At 41.2% G+C, this 21,819-nt stretch overlaps 2 long non-coding RNA genes across 7 annotated transcripts in view; one reads left to right on the top strand and one right to left on the bottom strand.

Moving 5' to 3' along the window:
• The window catches only part of LOC134342799 (uncharacterized), a 67,446-nt gene extending 60,808 nt beyond the window's left edge, over positions 1-6,638 (top strand). For all 4 annotated transcript variants that reach the window (XR_010017102.1, XR_010017100.1, XR_010017099.1 and 1 more), the window contains exon 3: positions 6,229-6,638. This is a non-coding gene — a long non-coding RNA (uncharacterized LOC134342799). The remainder of the gene's footprint in view (positions 1-6,228) is intronic.
• LOC134342809 (uncharacterized) overlaps positions 1-18,337 on the bottom strand; it is a 40,874-nt gene extending 22,537 nt beyond the window's left edge. For all 3 annotated transcript variants that reach the window (XR_010017103.1, XR_010017104.1, XR_010017109.1), the window contains exons 1-2: positions 18,155-18,337; positions 3,001-3,268 (exon numbers count right to left, since the gene is read on the bottom strand). This is a non-coding gene — a long non-coding RNA (uncharacterized LOC134342809). The remainder of the gene's footprint in view (positions 1-3,000; positions 3,269-18,154) is intronic.
• Positions 18,338-21,819: the final 3,482 nt, after the last annotated feature.

The following is a 21,819-nucleotide window of genomic DNA, read 5'->3' on the forward strand; positions in this document are numbered from 1 at the left end:
AAGCTCTCTTCAATATTTTATGTTAATGTATATTTTACTTAGAACATTGTAAATTTTCCTCCTTATAACATTTACCACTTCCATTTTATTAAAATTGCTTCCATGACCTTTTCAGGTAGCATATTCCAGCATGTGAAAATATGCTTCTTTTAAAACCCACTCCTGATCAACTCTTTTATAAATAAATTTGTATCTATGATCTCTGACCACACAGTCAGTGGAAATGGTTTCTTCTTGTGTAATCTATCAACACCATTTTGTGCATGTCTGTTAAATTTATCCTTAATTTCCTGTCCTCTAAGGAGGATCCTAACTCTATTAATGCCTTTGTAAAAATTGATGTTTTTAGTCCTTAAAATTCTAGTGAACCTCTCTTATGTCCTTGAAACACAACATAAATTCTGAAATATGGTGCTCAGAACTGAACATAATCTTCAGCTCATGCTGAGTCACTGTTATTTTTAGCAAAGTATATTAGAACTTTTTTAACTTTATTGTATGTCTCTATTCTGAAACCTAAAATCCCATGTCTTCCCAAGGTATCTTCCCCTTTAAAGATGTAAGCACATGCAATCCCACTTCTCACTCTGCTTTATATTGTACCACTAAGTTTACATTGACCCTCCTCATTTATTCGATGAAAATAAACTACTTCTCTGGATTAAAATTTTATTTCCAATATCATCCCTCAATCTTTGTCCTCCTTAAGTCTGGTGTTATATGTTATATTTGCATTCATGACTTGTGTCCCATCAATATGTTGTTGGTATAATGCTCATTTGTTATCATGAATAGCCCATTGTTTAGTCTAAGGGCCTGTACAGCTTCACAAATGAATTCTTTGATGGGAATCTTGTCAAATTATAGAAGCTGAAGCATGGATCTTTTTGTTTATATCATTGGAAAAACACAAACTTGATGGTTCTGATGAGCAATAGGCTATATTCTAACTCAGGGTAGAATAGCTCTGAGGTAGTTGGAGAAAGAAAACATAGAAACATAGAAAACCTACAGCACAATACAGGCACTTCAGCCCACAATAGTATGCCGAACATGTACGTACTTAGAAATTAGCTAAGGTTACCCATAGCCCTCTATTTTTCTAAGCTCCATGTATCCATCCAGGAGTCTCTGAAAAGACCCTATCATATCTGCCTCCACCACCATCGCTGGCAGCTTATTCCACGCACTCACCACTCTCTGCGTAAAAAACGTACCATGACATCTCCTCTGTACCTACTTCCAAGCACCTTCAAACTGTGCACTCTCATGTTAGCCATTTCGGCCCTGGGAAAAAGCCTCTCACTATCCACACGATCAATGCCTCCCATCATCTTATGCACCTCTATCAGGTCACCTCTCATCCTCTGCCACTCCAAGGAGAAAAGGCCTAGTTCACTCAACCTGTTCTCATAAGGCATGCTCCCCAATCCAGGCAACATCCTTGCAAATCTCCTCTCCACCCTTTCTATGGTTTCCACATCTTTCCTGTAGTGAGGTGACCAGAACTGAGCACAGTACTCCAAGCGGAGTCTGACCTGGAACCTATATAGCTGCAACATTACCTCTCGGCTCCTAAATTCAATTCCACGATTGATGAAGGCCAATACACTGTATGCCATCTTAACCACAGAGTCAACCTCACAATTATCTGGGTTGAATTCCATCTGCCACTTCTCAGCCCAGTTTTGCATCCAATCGATGTCCCACTGTAACCTCTGACAGCCCTCCACACTATGCACAACACCCCCAACCTTTGTGTCATCAGCAAATTTACTAACCCATCCCTCCACTTCCTCATCCAGGTCATTTATAAAAATCACGAAGAGAAGGGGTCCCAGAACAGATCCCTGAGGCACTCCACTGGTCACCGACCTCCATGCAGAATATGACCCGTCTACAACCACTCTTTGCCTTCTGTGGGCAAGCCAATTTTGGATCCAAAAAGCAAGGTCCCCTTGGATCCCATGCCTCCTTACTTTCTCAATAATCCTTAAATGGGGTACTTTTACAAATACCTTGCTGAAATTCATATACATTACATCTACTGCTCTAACTTCATCAATGTGTTTAGTTACATCCTCAAAAAATTTAATCAGCTTATAAGGCACAACCTGCCTTTGACAAATCCATGCTGACTATATAATCATATTATGCCTCTCCAAATGCTCATAAATCCTGTCTCTCAGGATCTTTTCCATCAACTTACTAACCACTGAAGTAAGACTCACTGGTCTATAATTTCCTGGGCTATCTTTACTCCCTTTCTTGAATAAGGGAACAACATCCACAACCTTCTGATCCTCTGGAATCTCTCCCATCCCCATTGGCGATGCAAAGACCATTGCCAGAGATTCAGCAATCTCCTCCCTTGCCTCCCACAGTTGTCTGGGGTACATCTTGTCTGGTCCTGGTGACTTATCCAACTTGATGCTTTCCTAAAGCTCCAGCACATCCTCTTCCTTAAGGTCTATGTGCTCAAGCTTTCCAATCCCCTGTAAGTCATCCTTACAATCGCCAAGTTCCTTTTCCGTAGTGAATACTGAAGCAAAGTATTCATTAAGTATCTCTGCTATCTTCTCCAGTTCCATACACACTTTTCCACTGTCACACTTGTTTGGTCCTATTCTATCACATCTTATCCTCTTGCTCTTCACATATTTGTAGCAATTCTCGTTTGAATGTGAAGTGTGAAGTAAGTGTGAATGAATGTGCAGGAAGAGAGTAGATATGATTAATGTGGAACAGACTCAATTTCATATTGGCTAGATTCTCTCTACCAGTGGAAAATACTTCAAAATTTGCAAATAAAGCTTAAGGGGCAAAGAAGTAGGACATTAGCAGCCAAAGATCAGGACATTCAGGAGCAGGGCTGAGATGGATTTTCAGAAATGACACTGGCTGAGAAAGGGAAAGGAAAATCACGGAAGTTGGATCGCTGAACTCCATTCCTTGGCCCCCTGTGTTTTCATTTGAAAATTTAAAAAAAGTTAAACTTACCTTAGCCACATTCTGCTGTCACTGGTCCATTTGGCCGAGCAGGTATGCTGACAGGGCAGACTTCCCCTCCCACTTCCGTTAAAAATAAGCTTGTAGGCTTGCAAACATCAACTACCAATGACCTTTCATTCCCATTTGACCTCAGCCTGTCTGGGATGAGAAGCTTCATCAACTTCAAAACTGGCAAAGAAAAGGCTCTGTGAGCAGGGCGACCTCAATCAAGTGCATTGACTTCCCCATTTATAAACATCTCCATCCACCAATGGACCTAGAAAAAGGAATTATGAAGTACTTAATATCAACTTCAAGGGGTCAGATATTTGCTTGATGCAGCTGGGAACTGAAGGTTAGAAAATACAATTGAGAAGTATTGTGACAGCTTGGAAGGAATCTGCCCCAATAATACTTACAGATGTAACCTAGAAAGTAACTGAACCATTGCTACGCAGGAAACAAATTTCAGCACAAACAAAATACTGGAGGAACTCAGCAGATCAGGCAACATCTAAGGAGAGGAATAAACAATCCAGTCCTGATGAAGGATCTTGGCCCAAAATGTTGACTATTCATTAACATTTTGTGTGTGTCTGGAAGATACCTTGTGTTTATAATCAATCTACCAGCTTGGCTATAGAATTCTTTGAGCTCTTTCACTAACATGAACATTTTTCACCACAAAATCACTTCACATACATGGTATATAAACAAAATGCTTCCTCTCCAGGAAGGACAAAGGTATAGCTGGTGAGAGAAGCCCTTAGGAATACCTTAGCAGGACGCATATAACAATGTTATGTTTGGAGTTATATGGTCAGTCATTAATTAAAGAAGCAGCATAAATGTAGGAAAATATCATGGCAATGACAAGGTCTTGAAGCAGGACCCTTTCATGCTACTCTTGTTTTCAATGTAAGTAGATCCAGAATCAACAGCTAACTAGGAAGAAGTTAGCTGCAAATTCCTTTTGCTTAGAACATTGGGCTGACAATTTGGCTGGGTATTTCTGGTCCTACCCCATTCTTGTACCAAAGAAAAGTGTATCTCCATGATGTAATTTTGTGTATGATGCAAATGACAGCATTTCGAACCAGACTGAGTCCTTAGGTTTGCTCCCCGGGCAGTTGGAGTAGGCCCAAGCCTCGATCTCAGTTCATCATATTAGTGGGGCAAAAACACTGCAAAACTTATTGAGACAACAGCCGTTGGAGCAGTTCACAGCCTTGATGCCATGAAGAGAGGAATGAACATCGCGAGAGCATTTGATTCAAATGCTACGGGTCCTAGATTACATCTAGAAACACAGTCATTCCACATTTGTAAAATGCCTTTTGGATCACACTGCCTTCATTGCAAACAATCCATGACCTAAACCAGAGTAATCTCAAAAGATTACATTGTACACTGTGAGGGCAGAGTTGTCCAATATCTATATAAAATACCTTTAATACCAATTAGCATTGAATCAAGTTTAGTTTTAGAAATGTAGCAAAAATCATGGAGATAACAAAGAAAAAGATCCATTAAGTTAGTGGATCTGGCTAGTACTATTGGCATTGAAAAGCTTTTCAGCATGGTCATAACATTCTTCCAATGATATAATAACAAGCTCTGTCTCAATAAACTGAATCACATAGTGTAATCAACTTGTCACTCTCTCAGTGTACAATATTTAAATGTAGACAGACATCTGCCCTTCACTGCAAAGGCATACGGCACCCATTAGCAAAGCTGATCTGCAATTACTTCCTTTCTAATTATATACATATTCAATATTGAATTGGCAATAGCTGATCATGCACCTTCCTCTAGATTATCGGCTGCAATCTTTTTTTGCTTTAGTACTCAATCACATCGTTTCCATGTGTGTGTGTGTGTGTGTGTGTGTGTGTGTGCGCGCACGCGCGCGCGCGCCCTTAACGCCTGGTGGAGTCGTCAGGGCATAGTCATGACAAGCTTTTTGCACCGATCTTTTTGGTATGCTCATCGTACGGCATGTCTTGGGCATCTGAAACCTGGCGGAGCCCAGCCCTCTCCATGTTTTTTTTACAAGGTCGAGTTGTTAGCTTGACAGTCAACCCAGGCAAGGGAGCCAGCTGGATTCAAACTCGGGACCTCTCGCCCTGAAGTCCAGTGCTGATGAGCCAGACACGGACGCACGCACACACGCACACACACACACACACACATTGTTTCCATATATTGGCCCTAAAATTCCTCACAGACTGAAGAGGAATTTGCAAGGGAGTAGCAAAGATATGGGAAGTACAAATTAATCTGATTCCTTAATTTTGGTATTCACTGTGGGCCTAAATGTTAGTCAGTCACTTGAAATAAAAAGGAGCAGAAACTGCAGATGCTGGAATTCGAAACCAAACTTCAGAAAATACTGGACACACACAGCAGGTCATGCAGCACTTGCGGGAAGAGAAATAGAATTAATGTTATAAATTGATCAGAACGGGAAAAATGAGAAAACAGTTGTGATTTAAGCTGAGAGAAAGAAGGTTCATAAGATGCACACCGAAGATGGAAGGTGGCGGTTATTAAAAGAAAACATTAGCTACGACTGAAGTGGTAAAAAAGAAACAACCTGAAATCAGGAGGTATGTTGACATCAGCAGTGGGGACTGGGGACTGGGGTAAGAGGAGGAGAAGATGTGAGAGAAAGAAATGAGCAAAAATGTTTACCTGAAATTGAACTGCTGTTGCCCTTTGGACTAAATTTTGAATCACTTTTCTATTTTTGAAGTTTATCAGTTTTTTAATCAGTCTTTGAAGTTGCATTGACAATTACAGTCTGCACCTCATTCCTCTGTTCTCTCCACCCCACCCTCTGTCTGTATCTCATTTGCTTTCTCAGTTCCTACAGTTCTGATGAAGCATCGTTGTGTTGCCTTTAAGGCATTTATTTGACTTCGTTGAGTCTACGTTTTAAATGATTTGTTTGTAACTATTTTCTAGTTAAGGTTAAAGGTTGATAGTTAAGTTATAGTTTAACAAAGGTAAATTCATTGTCTATGGGATATTGTGGCATGTGATGATGTCACCTCCGGTTTCGCCGTGTCTTGTGTGTAACTCTGGCTCAGAGAAGGTGTGAAGATGGGTGCCATGCGTGCAGCATGATCGTGTAGAGCTCTGTTTCTACCCACAAAGAACCATTATAGAAGCAATGCCATAAGTTCCTAAGAATGTATTTGAAGTAAAAATATTAACTTGGTTTCTGTTAAGGAAGCGACGGTTGGGGCGGTGTGTGTGTCGGCTTTCAATTTCAAACGCGGGGTTGGCTCGAGTCTGATGGCAGTTTGACGCGACCTCCCCCTTCGCCCGCTACTCGGGACGGCTGGAGACACTCGCTAAAAGAAGAGAGCGCGCGTGGTCTCCAGAATGAAACAGACGCTGTATATGTTTGTATTTTTTTATCAACAGTTTTCACCATACGATGTTAATGTGGAAGAGTGAACAGTAAATGGTTAACCTTACTATGACTCTGTCTTCATTGGCTCCGGTTTAACTTGGTGTTTAGTCAGAGTTTCAACACATTGCATGAGAACACTACAATCATCAATATGAAACAATAACGCTTTTCTATCCATGCACGCATGCAGCCTGACTCCTGCATGTTTTTGGTATTTTTCATGATCAGGAACAGTCCTCAGACATCCCTTTAAAAGAATGTGATGGGAACAAGCAGGGTCTGAAAATGCAGCACTTCATCTGTCTTGCACTGGTGATGTCACCCAGATTTTAATGTTCACGTTTCACATAGAAAATTGTAAATTGAGGTGTGAAACTTTTAATCTACAACCTATAAGGTATACAAAGCTCAGTCACAAGTTTGTGCTGCTGTGGAGTGGAATCTGCTCATGTTATACCATATCCTCTGAAGCAGAATATTGGAATTCCTTAATGTGCATGTCTCACATTTGGGTTACATTATTATGAGCATGAATTTGACCTAAGACATTGGTATTGAAGCATTCTAAGGATTATGGATTGGTAGAAATGCCTTTATTTAAATGTCAATGATAGACATTCACACAAATCAGTTTCCATCTCAGGCAATTGCTCAATGGCGCAGCTCTGTGATGGGTTGTCCTCCTTCAGGCGGATGGAAGTTTAATGTCCATAAGACTAAATGCACCTGCATTACAAGGACAAAATTGTCACTATTCTCCAGACGTTACCTCAGGCAGCTCCTTTTAATATTGCTTCGGGATTGTACACCTGATTTTCCACAGCAAGCTGTCGACCAGAAATATGTCACATCACCTACTAAGAGCTCCTCCTGAAAGCACAATGCTGTCTTACATTGATGACTTGGCTTAGGGCTAAGATAGAGATCACCCTAAGGAAACACAGATGGAAACTATGAGAATAAATCTGTTCACAGCTTCCTGGCTTCTGGCCTAATGTTACTCCTGCCACGTAGGTACAAATGCTTTCTTGTAGGCAATAGGATTTTGGTTTGCATTGGGCGAACAAATTAAACTGACTGCTTGTACTAACGTGTAAAATGTTTCTTTTCATGATTTATAGGAATGTATCACTACCGCTAAAAAAAATCGCCTTCTTAACCTTTCCCTCACCTTACGTTCAAACTGAAAATTTTGAAACTCAATCCCAATTTACAACCAATGATCTCACAACATGCTTTATTTCTTGAAAAATGTTATGCAAACCAAAGAAGACATATTTCTGTTCTGGGGATTGCTGTAAAGAAGATAAATTTGGTTGACTTACAGTTCTTTTGACAATGCTACACAAGTATTGTGTAAAGTGTCAAATTAACAAAGCAATTGTATCGCACACTTGTATGCTCTCCAAAACCTTTTCAGTTAATAATTAATTATGAATTTATCATCTTGATACTATTTACTGTAAAACTTTCCTCAGGATTCCTATGGAAATTGATTGTAGAATATCTAACACAATATTTTAACTCTTTGGGAATAAATAAATAAACAATTATAATTCAATGTGTTCCATAGTTTCACTCATTTTACAGTCAGACTTTATCAGAATTTGAAACATAAAAAAGTTATTTGCAGACATCATGTGACATGAAAAATTTTAAGTGCAATTCAATAGTTTTTCAATTCATATTTTACACTCAGTGGTCTTTCTATTAAGTACAGTAGGTACTGAATAAATGGGTATGAGTGTATGTTTGTGGTAACAACAGCACTCACTGCGTCTTTGTCAACCTCTATAGTCTCTGCTGTAATACATCAACCAATCTGTACACAGCAAGATCCTGCAATCCACAGAGGGTGACTATGTCTGGAACGGTAGTTATGGGGAACTCTCTGCCCTAACCCCAGAGTATGGGAAACAATAGTGACAGAGTCTAGGATCAGAGGGCACAGCCTCAAAATACAAGGACATCCCTATAGAACAGATATCCCAGGGAAGAGGAATAATGCATGAAGAGCATTTGATGGCTCAGGGCCTGTACTCATCGGAATTTAGAAGAATAAGTGTTGGGGGGGATCTCATTGAATATTGAAAGGCTGAGAAGAGTGGATGTGGAGAGGATATTTCCCGTATCAGGGGAGTTTAGGACCAAAGGACACAAGCTCGGAATAGAAGGACGTCCCTTTAGAACAGAGATGGGGATGAATTTCTTTAGACAGAGTATATTTGTGTGCAATTAATTGCCACAGATGGCTATGGAGGCCATGGCGATGAATATATTTAAAGAGGAGGTCAATAGTTTCTTGATTGACAAGGGTGTCAAAGATTACAGGGCAAAGGTAGGTGAATGGGAAAATAAGTCAGCTATGATGGAATGGCAGAGCAGACTTGATGGTCTGAATGGTCTAATTCTGCTCCTACATTTTATGGTCTTATGGTCTTCTCCTGCTGTATCTCATTCACTTCAAGGTTCAACTTGTTATGCATTTAGAGATGTCCCTCTGCATACCACCATTGTAAAGTGTAGTTACTTGAGTTACTGTCACCTTCCTGTCAGCTTGAACCAGTTTGGCCACTCTTCTCTGGCCCCTCATATTAACACGATGCTTCACTACAGAGAATTGCCACTCACTGGAAGTTTTTGTTTTTCACACCATTCTCTGTAAACACGAGAGAGACTTTGGTGCATGAAAATTGTAGGAGATCAGCAGTTTCTGCGATATTCAAACCACCCCATCTGGCACCAAGAATCATTCCATAGTTAAAGTCACTTAGATCACATTTGTTCCTCATTCCGATGTTCGCTGTGAACAGCACCTGAACCTCTTGACCATGTCTGCATGCTTTTATGCACCAAGCCAGATTAAAAATACTAAGTCATCAAGGCCAGGGCAAAGGACAAACTGGTGTTCAGCTCCATACTCATGTCAAGCTTGACTTGCCCCAGCACTGAACTGATTCTGCAGCTGCAGCCTGCAGCCATCAGTACTTGTCTCAGTGTTGAACTGACCATGCAGCTGTGCAGCCTGCAGTCATTGGGCTGCAATGCTGAACTGTCCTCATGGCTGTAGACTCACTTGTGGTTTATATTCTGTGTATTATTTCTTCACTCTTTTTGTTTGCATGATCTGTTTTTTATCACACATGGGATGTTTGATGGACTTATGGTGTGGGCTTTTTCATGGGTACTATTGTATTTCATTCTTTGTTTTGAGGCTTCCCGCAAGAAGAAGGTATATGGTATATACTTTGATAATGTGTAATTTGAACTTTGAACTTTGAGTTGCTGCCACGTGATAGGCTGATTAGATATTTGCATTCATGAGCACATTTGCAAGTGTACCTAATAAAGTGGCCATTGAGTGTATATTTCTCTACCTTCTTTAAATCCTGAAGAATGAAGAATAAATACTATCTGTAAATGCCTCCATCACTTCAGCTTGTAAACCTCAGTAATATACATCTTAACAATCTCCTGTTGCACTATCCTAATCAGGCAGTTTGTCTCTTTCTAATGCTATATTAGAAAACCTAACCAAAACAAGCAAGTGAAATTATGTCCAGACTAAGACTTGATCTAAATCTTCTCTCTTTATATGGTACACATGAAGCTGATATGCTACCAGTAATCAGCTTTATACTTAAATCCTAGCATAATGCTTTGTAAGTGTTTGAATATGCGCAAAATACAAGAAACCAATTTACAATAATCCTGTGAACTATATCAAATATCTTCTATCTAAACTAATTTACAATAAGTATGTATATGTAGAGGTAACATTGAGCAAAATCATTTCTTTTATTGCCACTACAAAGTTTGAACTATCATTTATACCTACTCATTTTCTTTGTCCTGACCTCAGTAACAAAACATAATAAATCTGATCTCCCAGATTATAGTTGACTAAATTAGAGAAAAAAAACAATGACTACTTATATTTCCATCAAAACTCAAATAATACTACAATACACTGTTTGAGTACTTCAGGTGGTTCAGTATTCGGTAAAGTTTGCTGTGCTCCCTGTCTTCTTACCTGGGCCCACTTGCTGTGCTCCCCTTCTACTCACCTTTATATTAGACCATGAAACATCTAAACAATCAAAGTAAAAAACTATTCAGATATTGATGGAAAGGACTTTCAATAGTTTGTGACATCTGCCAATCCAGGAGCACCAAAACCCTGAGCATTTAGAGATTTCCACTTTCTCAAATTGTTCTTTACAGTCAACGAATTGCAATGTATTGTAGGCAAACAAAGGGAGATCAATATGTACTGAAGTCCGACAGCAGCTGCAAGATCATTGACTGGAATTTCCATTATTAGTGGAGTTGGTTAAAGTATTGAATAGTAACAATGAAACTTCCCTACTGCACTTCAAATTTTGCTTTTGCACAGTTTACAAGACCACTTTAATATGCAAAAATAAGACATCTGTACTTGTTGCTTGCACTATTAGCTGTATAGTACAGTGTAGAAGTCAGTGGGACAGGAATTTTGGAAGTGCAAGCAACCATATTTTTCATTTTAAAAAGTTAGGTTTCAATAGCTAAATGTTAGCCCTGCAAAGAGGTATCAGCCTAGATAATGTGCTCTGGTCCCTGTCTGGGAATCACAGCAACAAACCTCTGCAACACATACAAAATGCCGGAGGAACTCAGCAGGCCAGGTAGCGTCTTCGGAAAAGAGCATAGTCAACGTTTCGGGCCAAGACCCTTCATCAGGACTGGAAAAAAAAGATGAGGAATCAGAGTAGGAAAGTGGGAGGAGGGAAGGAAGCCACAAGGTGACAGATAAAATTGGGAGAGGTGAAGTAAAGAGCTGGGCAGTTGATTGGTGAAAGAAATGGTGCAGGAACACCAGAGAGGGGTGATGGGCAGGTAAGGAGATAAGATGAGAGAGGGAGAAAAGGGAATGGGGAATAGGGAATGGTGAAGGGGACATTACTGAAAGTTCAAGACATCGATGTTCAGGCTATCAGGCCGGAGGCTACCCAGACAGAATATAAGGTGTTGCTCCTCCAACCTGTGAGGCCTCATTGCAACAGTAGAGGAGGCCATGGACTGACATGTCCATGACTAGGAGGTGAAGGTGATAGCACCACCAAAATTGATATTTATGTTACAAAAAATTCTGCAGGTAATATCATGCATTGTAGATACGTATATATATCTTTAAAAATTGTGAAACAAACTGCTATTCAGAAAACACAGGTCCCAGCATCTCACAAAAGGAGAACAAAGATGGTGTGCCAGAAGATGTGCTGAGAATGCCTACAAAGTTTACACTGTCATTATTCAATATTTCACTCCCGTTAACCAGGAAGATTGCAGGCCCGTCATCTACCAGGTGGAAAAATTAGAGGAGAAAACAAAAGCTGAGGACCATTGGGAACAGTTCCTGGCAATGTTTCAGTTTGGTGGAAATGACAGTGTGGGAGGGCAGGATAGCTAACATGACCTCCTATTATGAAGAAGGGTAATTGACTTGAAATATGAACTCTGTTTCTCTCCCTCTACATGAGATGTTGGCTGTTTTCAGTACTTGTTTTTATTTCAAATTTCCAGCATTTGCAGTTATTTTGTGTTTCTTTCACTTACTAGCAAACAAATGGAAAGAGGCCAGGTCTGCAGATTTGGAGGGTGGATGTCAGCTGTTTATTCCTAATGCCGAATCTGACTGTTTTCAGCTCCCTATAGACATCTGTTTTCCCAAGCAGTGGGTAATCTGTATGGCCAGCATTGACTTACTAAAGTAATTATCCATCTAAATCGCTGATACAGCCAAAACTAGAAATAACATTGTAGCTGTGCTGGAATCTCCCTTACACCTCAATATGGGAAGTGCACATACAGAAACTAAGGTCTACAGAAACCAGGAATTGTAAATAAACATAGAAAATATTGAAAGTATTTGAACAAGGAACTACCTTTGAAGAAAACATATTTCTGGTTGATAACCTTCCACCAGATCTGTAGAATGGACATTCAGTGGGAACATTAATACTGTATATTAATTGGTAATTTGAGCATAAGACCATGGGATATAGGAGCAGAATTAGACCATTTGTCCCATTGAGTCTACACTGCTGTTTCATCATGCTGATTTATTTTCCCTCTCAGCTTCAATCTCCTGTCTTCTCTCCATATCCCAACGTGCCTTGACTAAACAGGAATCCATCAACCTCTTCCTTAAATATACCCAATGACTTGGCCTCTACAATCACCTGTAGCAACAAATTCCACAGATTCACCACTCTCTGGCTAAAGAAATTCCTCCTCATCTCCACTCTAAAAAAACGTCCCTCTATTCTGAGGCTGTGTCCTCCGGTCTTAGATTCCCCGGCCATAGGAAATATCCTCTCCACATCCACTCTGTCAAGGCCTTTCAACATTCGATAGGTTTCATTCCAGTGAATAAAGGTCCAGAGCTATCAAACACTCCTCATATGACAAGCTTTTCAATCCTGGAAATATTTCTGTGAACCTTCTTTGAACCTTTTCCAGAAGACAGAAGATAATCTCAGAAGACACAGAACAAGTGTGAAGAATAATAAATAAATTGTCTAGGATATGAGGTCTCCTTTTACTTAATGGAAACCCATTATCTTTATTGGATTAGGGACTTCATATAAACACATTAACATATGTGCCTTCACTTCTCAATCAAATGTTTTTGGTACTTTTTACAGATTGATTTTGGTGAGCAACATCAGTCTGGTTCCTAGCAGCCGTCTCAACCCTATTTTCTTGCCTTCTCCCAATAACCTTTGATGCCCTGATTAACCAAAAACTGAACAATTTCTGCATTAATTATATCCAATTAATTGGCATGCACATCTGTCTGTGGCAATGAATTTCACAGATTTACCAACTGGTGCCTAAAGAAATTTTTCCTCATCTCTGTTGTAAATGGATATATGTACCTCTGTTCTTGGACTGTGCCCTCTGGTCCGAGACTTCCCCCACTATAGGAGACATCTCCTCCACATCCACATTATCTAGGTCTTTCAATATTCAAAAGTTGCAATGAGATTTCCCCCTCATTCTTCTGAACTCCAGTGAATACAGGCCCAGAGCAAATCAAACTCTCCTCATATGTTAACCCTTTCATTCTCATGAAACTCCTCTGGATCCACTCCAATGGCTGTACATCTTTTCTTAGATAAGGGGCCCCAAGCTTGCTCACAACACTCTGTGTGTTCTGACCAATGATTTAGGAAGCCATAGAATCCTTACTTTTCTATTCTAGTCCTCTTGAAATGAATCCTGACATTGCATTTGCCTTCTTTACCACTGACTCAACCAGCAAGTTAACCTTTAGGGAATCCTGCACAAGGACACCCAAGTCCCATTGCACCTCTGGTTTTTGAATTTTCTGCCCACTTAGGAAATAGACCATGCCTTTATTCCTTCTACCAAAGTGCATGACAATACTCACCCCTACACTATATTCCTTCTGCCACTTCCTTGTCCATTCCCCTGTAGTGCCCTGGTTAGGATTTCTATTGCAATGCTGTAAGGTAGCTTATATTAGCAGTTTTCTGTAAAAGCAGTGTGCCATGCTGGAAAGTGTGTTTTGGCTTTGGCTAAGACAAGGAGCCATGTTGTCTAACTTAGGAATGTGTGTCAGCCAATCAGGATTGTGGGACGTGTGAGAAGGTTCTAGGGAGTTGTGGGGAGGAGTTTTCTGAAGGACAGTAGGCTGGTTTGGGATCTTTTGGAGGTGGCTGTGGAGCGGTGCACAAGGGAAGATGCCACAGAATGCCATTGGAAGGAGAGACCCTCTTACAAGAAGTGCTTTGTGTAGGTGAATGGCTCCAAGGAGGCAGAGCAATACTCCTAAGAGAGAGAGCGAATTCATTCGAGGTGGTCTTCGAGGGGAGTTCGAATTGTGGCGGGTGCTTTCACGCAGACAGTGGGTCAAGTGCTTGAGTAAAATGATACCCCCCAACTACTCCATTATGAGCCCCAACGTTATGTGCACATTGGACTGTTTTTTTCCTATAGTGAGCTCATTTATTTTTCTTTTCTTTTCCTGTAACTGTTTGTTAAATTTGAAAATCTGGTAAAGATACTTTATAATTTCAAGCTGGTGTATGATCTGTCATACCTGGGCTACTGTAAATGTGCATGGGCAGTATTTACACAGTATTCACTCAAATCGAGGTTCCTTTAATTGGAACATCAGGATGTTCCTGTTTGGTTGAACCCCAAATCATACCGACCCTAGACCTGTATTGTTGACAAAATCTGCCCTTCTCACCGCTGAGACCCGTGGCTGTTAGCAGAATTAGCTAACGAGCCAAGTCTGTATACAAGCCACGGTGAGAAGGTTATACTCCCTACCTGTTTAAGTCCTCCTGCAGAAACCCTGCCTCCTCAATACTACCTGATCCTCCACCTATCTTTGTATCATTCACAAACTTGACCACAAAACCATTTATTCCTTCATCCAAATCATTGACATATAACGTGAAAAGAAATGGTCCCAACACTGACCCCTGTGGCACACCGCTAGTCACTGGTAGCCAATCAGAAAAGGCTCCCTTCATTCCCACTCTTTTCCTCCTTCCTGTCAGTCAATCTTCTATACATGCTGGTAAACGTCCTGTTATTCCATGGGCTCTTACCTTATTAAGCAGTCTCATGTGCGCCATCTTGTCAGAGGCCTTCTGAAAATCCAAATAAACAACATCCACTGACTCTCCTTCATCTATTCTACCTGTTATTTCCTCAAGGAATTCCGACAGATTTGGTGGGTAAGATACCTCCTTTAGAAATCCAAGCTGACTTTGTCCTATTTCATCATGTGCCCGCAAGTACCCAAAATTTCAACCTTAATAATAGACTCCAATATTTTTTCAACCACTGAAGTCAGGCTAACTGGCCTATAATTTCCTTTGTTCTAGCTCCCTTCCTTCGTAAAGAGAGGAGTGACATTTGCAATTTGCAATATTATTGTCTAGGTTACCTTTATATTTCATCTTTTCTCTTCTTATGGTCTTTTTATTTGCCTTCTCTTGGGTTTTAAAAGTTTCCCAATCCTGTAACTTCTGAATAACTTTTGATATTTCAATGTCTTTTCTTTTGATTTTATGCTGTCTTTGACTTCCTTTAGCCACAGTTGCTTGATCCTCTTTTTAGAATACTTACTCATCTTTTTGATGCATCTATCTTGTGCTTTCTGAATTGCCCCCAGAAACTTCAGCCATTGTAATTCTGCTGTCATCCCTGCTAGTGTCCCCTTCCAATCAACTTTCGCCAGCTCCTTTCTCATGCCTCCACCGTAATACTGATACATCCAATTTTAGCTTGGCCTTCTCCTTCTCAAACTGCAGGATTAATTCTATTATATTATGATTACTGCCTCCTAAGAGTTCCTTTAATTTAATCTCCCTAATCAAATTTGGGTAATTATACAACACCCAATCCAGAATTGCCATTCCCCTAGACAGCTCAACCACAAGCTGTTCTAAAAAGCCTTCTTGCAGGGATTCTACAAATTGCCTCTCTTGTGATCCAGCATCAACTTGATTTTCCCAATCTAACTGCTTACTGAAATCCTCCATGAGTTTTGTAACATTGGCCCTTTACGTGCCTTTCCTATCTCCCTTTGTAATTTGTAGCCCATATCCTGGCTACAGTTTGGAAGCCTGTATATAACTACTATCAGGCTCTTTTTACCTTTGCAGTTTCTTAACTCTAACCATAAGGACTCTACATCCTCCAATCCTATATAAAGGATTTGATTTCATTTTTTGTTATCAGTAGAGTCACACCACGCCTTCTGCTTACCTGCCTGTCCTTCTGATATGTTAAGCTCCCAATTATGTTCCCAAAAATGTCCACAAAATCATACCTACCAGTCTCTAATTGCATACTTTCAAATATAATGCTTTCAGTTCTGTTTTCATCATTTTTTTTTATCTTACACTTTAGCTCATCCAAATGACTGCAATTTTGCCCTATCATCTGCCTGTATTTTCTCACAGTCACACTACACAGTCCATCTAGTTGTCTACCAAATGCTCCATCCTCAGCCCTACCATTTCACTTCCAATTCCACTGCAAAATTAGTTTAGATCCTCCCCCTCAGTTCTAGTAAATTTGCCCGTAGAGCTATTGGTCCCCCCTGGGTTCAGGTGTAACCCATCCTTCTGCAGTCATATCTTCCATGAAGAGATCTGATTGTTCCACAAGTCGAAACCCTGCCCCCTGAACCAGTTCCTCAGCCACCCATTCATCTGACAAATCATTCTATTCTTATCCTCACTGGCACATGGCACAGGCAGCAATTCAAGGATTACTATCTGAGAGGTCTTGCTTTTCAGCTTTCTGCTTTCTGCCTACCTCCCTTCAGGACCTCCCCTCTTTTTCTACCTATTTTATTAAAACCAATATGTACAATGAGTTCTGACTGTTCATCCTATCCTTTTAGAATGCCATGGACCTGATCTGAGGCATCCCTGACCCTCACACCTGGGAGGCACCACCCGTGGGGAGCTCAGTAATTTCATCAAATTTCTTACCAACTTCTACTCGGCCCTCACGTTCATTTAGTCCATGTTCAACACCTCCCTTCCCTTTCTTGAAGGCTCTTGCTTCCATCTCAAGAGGAAGGCTTCCTCCTCACCTCCCCCAACATCATCATAATAGTTGATGGAGTCATTTGTTATATTTCCTCACACTGCTTTCTTACAGATAAAAAAGGGATAGAGTTTGCTCAGTCCTTATCTTTCATCCTACCAGCCTCTGTATCTGACACATAGTTCTTCCACAATTCTGCCAGGTGCAATGTGATCCCACCACTAGCCACATCTTCGCTATTGTCTTTTTTTCTACGTTCTACAGAGCCCACTCTCTCTGTGACACCTTGGTTTATGCATCCCCCCCAACCCATCCCTCAGCCTCTCCCAAGTGCTTTCCCCTGCATCTACAGAAGGTTCAATATCTGCCGCTATACCTCGTCCCTCACCACAATCTAGGGCCCTGAGCAGCCATTTCAGGGGAGGCAGAGGAGCCCATGTATCTCCTCCAACCTTGTCTATTTCACTTAAGGATTTCGATGTGGCCTCCTCTATGTTGGTGAAATCAAGTGCAGACTCGGCGATTGCTTTCCTGAGCACCTGTGCCATAGACAAATAGAGATGCTAGTTGTAAGCCATTTTAATTTCCCTTCCCCTTCCACACCATCTTGGCTTCCTCCATTGCCAGGATGAAGCCAAATGCAAACTAGAAAAACAGTATCTCTTATTCATCCTGGATTCGGTATAACCTGATTGTATGAACGTTGAATTCTCCAGTTTCAGCTTGCCTGCTCTACATCTATTCTTACTTTTTGCCCTGTCCTTACCAGGTCTTCTCACATGCAACCTTCTTTCTAATCCATCCCCCAAACTCCCTATCTCCCAGTTTCTTTCACTCCCACCTACTCTATCTGTCCATCAACCACATACTTCTCCCATTGATTCCCTTCCCTCCACTGTTCCCATCTACAACTTATTTTCTGATCAGAACTCTATAATCTGCTGCCTACCTATCATCACCTCTCATCTCCTAACCTCTATGACTATCTCTACCGTTTCCTGTCCCACATGACTCCAACATCTCCACAACCTAGCTCTTGCCTTATCCCTTGCCCCCACCTCTTTATACCGGTGATCTTCCCTCTACTGTTTCCGTCCAGTTGAATTCAACTTGAAATGTCAATTCTCTGTATCTCTATGGATGCTGCCTCACCTGCTGTTCTTCAAGCAGCTTGTTTTTCAGATACCAGCATCTTATGTCTCCAGTAAAACCTTGTAGTTTCCACTGCTAAATCTTGTATTATTCCCATATATTTTTCACATCAATGTTGGCACTTCTCCATCTTTACTTCATTTCTGTGCACTGAAACCCCTCCTTTCTCATCTCCAGACACCTCTCGAGCAAGGACAGATCTTCCACTGGAAAAACTTTGATCCACTTCATCAATGTGTTTATTGGAACAAGGGTGTATTAGTAACCCATGGCCACTGTAGAGATATCAACATGAAGTTTATTTGAAGGTCGTCCAGGGCCCATCTAGTGGTTATGTACTCTATATTAGAGTAAAGTTCAAATGAATGCCAGGATTATGTTGCAAGCATACAGGATATCCATGAATATTATCTACAAATTGCTTCTCCCAGACTGAAGAGAAGAAATTTTTTCAGGGTGAGCTGTAGTAAATAATGACCACCAGAGAGGTGAGAATGCTACAGGTGAAACAGTCCTGAAATGGAGGCACACTCTATCAGGAAGTTAATGGAGGCATTATGCATGAGAAATGCCTGGAATCTTGAAACAGACAATTACAATGAGCTTAAGGTGATGGTGCTGGTGGAGAATGACCTCTCAGCAGGCCTGTATAATTCGTATGTCTTCTCTAATGAGATAAGCTCACAGGATCAAGGGCAGACCTCTTCATTTCATGTTCTGTGGGTGCTGAGGTGACTGATGAGGCCATTGTAGGAGCTACAGTCTTCTCCACAGATTGGGTAGCATAGGCTAGGTGGATGGGTAGGATTTAGGTAGTGGGCCCTTCCTGCCATTTCTGGGTGTTTCAGATGTGTCACTTTGAGGTTCCCAATACTACCCCAAATGTGTCTTCACTACTTTGCATAATCTTGACAGGGAATGGAGGGAAGGTTGCATTCTTAAATCTTTTCCCCTTTTTTACATGGAAATCTGTTTCTGGGACATGTTGTAATGTTCAAGTATACTGTAGTGTTTGCTGTCGATATTCCAGGTTTCAAGACCATATGCGAGGGCAGGAATTACTACTGTTGCAAAACCATGGGTTTTGAGCAAGATTCAGATCATGATTTCCCAGTACCCTTATGCCGAATTGACCAAAGACTATGCTGGCAGAATGAAGACAATGATAGACATTATCATTAATATTTGCCTCTGCTGAGAGACAGCTACCAAGATACAGGAAATGGTGTAATTTCCCAGGTTCCCTGCATTGTATCTTTATTATTTTATTTTATTGAGATGCAGTGCAGTATAAGCTTTTCTGGCCCTTTGAGCCCTGATTGAATCCTAGCATAATCATGTGACAATTTACAATGACCAAGTAACCTACCAACCGTTATGTCTTTGGACCGTGGGAGGAAACTGGAGCACCCTGAAGAAAATAATTTGACAGGGGACTAGGAACTGGAGTGAAGGGACTCAGGATAGGGTGGATGGTAAAAGAGAAAAGATAGCATGCAGTCAGACTATCAGGAAGAGCAGGCAGATGATAGGACAAAATTGCAGCCAGTAGGGTGATTATTGGTGCATTAGGGATGCAGAATCAAAAAAGGCAGCAAATATAGTAGAAACATAGAAACATAGAAAATAGGTGCAGGAGTAGGCCATTCGGCCCTTCGAGCCTGCACCGCCATTTATTATGATCATGGCTGATCATCCAACTCAGAACCCAGCCTTCCCTCCATACCCCGTGACCCCTGTAGCCACAAGGGCCATATCTAACTTCCTTTTAAACATAGCTAATGAACTGGCCTCAACAGTTTGCTGTGGCAGAGAATTCCACAGATTCACCACTCTCTGTGTGAAGAAGTTTTTCCTAACCTCGGTCCTAAAAGGCTTCCCCTCTATCCTCAAACTGTGACCCCTCGTTCTAGACCTCCCCAACATCGGGAACAATCTTCCCGCATCTAGCCTGTCCAATCCCTTTAGGATCTTATACGTTTCAATCAGATCCCCCCTCAATCTTCTAAATTCCAACGAGTACAAGCCCAGTTCATCCAGTCTTTCTTCATATGAAAGACCTGCCATCCCAGGAATCAATCTGGTGAACCTTCTTTGTACTCCCTCTATGGCAAGGATGTCTTTCCTCAGATTAGGGGACCAAAACTGCACACAATACTCCAGGTGTGGTCTCACCAAGGCCTTGTACAACTGCAGTAGTACCTCCCTGCTCCTGTACTCGAATCCTCTCGCTATAAATGCCAGCATACCGTTCGCCTTTTTCACCGCCTGCTGTACCTGCATGCCCACTTTCAATGACTGGTGTATAATGACACCCAGGTCTCGTTGCACCTCCCCTTTTCCTAATCGGCCACCATTCAGATAATAATCTGTTTTCCTATTTTTGCCACCAAAGTGGATAACTTCACATTTATCCACATTAAATTGCATCTGCCATGAGTTTGCCCACTCACCCAACCTATCCAAGTCACCCTGCATCCTCTTAGCATCCTCCTCACTGCTAACACTGCCACCCAGCTTCGTGTCATCCGCAAACTTGGAGATGCTGCATTTAATTCCCTCATCCAAGTCATTAATATATATTGTAAACAACTGGGGTCCCAGCACTGAGCCTTGCGGTACCCCACTAGTCACCGCCTGCCATTCTGAAAAGGTCCCGTTTATTCCCACTCTTTGCTTCCTGTCTGCTAACCAATTCTCCACCCACACCAATACCTTACCCCCAATACCATGTGCTTGGAGAGTTTTATCTCAATGCACAGAGTGTAAGAAATAAGGTGAATGATCTTGTTGCACTATTACAGATTGTTGGGTATGATGTTGTGGCCATCACTGAATCATGGTTGAAGGATGGTTGTAGTTGGGAGCTGAATGTCTAAGATTACGTATTGTATTGGAGGGATAGGAAGGTAGGCGGAGGGGGTGGTGTGGTTCTGCTAGTAAAGAGTGGCATCAAATCAGTAGAAAAATGTGACATAGGATCGGAAGATGTTGAGTTCTTGTGGGTTGAGTTAAGAGACTGCAAGGGTAGAAGGACCCTGATGGCAGTTATATACAGGCCTCCAAACAGTAGCTGGGATATCCGAATCAGAATTAGGTTTATTATCACCAGGATGTGTCATGAAATTTGTTAACTTAGCAGTAGCAGTTCAATGCAATACATAATATAGAAGGAAAAAGAAATAAATAAATCAATTACAGTATATGTATATCGAATAGATTAAAAATTGTGCAGAAACAGAAATAATAGATATGTGAAAAGTGAGGTAGTGTTCATGGGTTCAATGCCCATTTAGGAATCAGATGGCAGAGAGGAAGAAGCTGTTCCTGAATCGCTGAGTGTGTGCATTCGGGCTTCTGTATCTCCTACCTGATGGTAACAGTTAGAAAAGGGCATGCCCTGGGTGCTGGGTCCCTTAATAATGGAAGCTGCTTTTCGGAGACACCGCTCCTTGAAGATGTCCTGGGTACTTTGTAGGCTAGTACCCAAGATGGAGCCGACTAAATTTAGAACCCTCTGCAGCTTCTTTTGATCCTGTGCAGTAGCCCCTACAGATTACAATGGGAAGTAGAAAAGGCATGTTAAAGGGGCAATGTTATGATAGTCATGAGAGATATTAACAAGGAGGATTGATTGGGAAAATTAGGTTGGTAATGGATCTCAA

This window comes from Mobula hypostoma, chromosome 1, assembly GCF_963921235.1.
Source record: "Mobula hypostoma chromosome 1, sMobHyp1.1, whole genome shotgun sequence".
Taxonomy (NCBI): Eukaryota; Metazoa; Chordata; class Chondrichthyes; order Myliobatiformes; family Myliobatidae; genus Mobula; species Mobula hypostoma.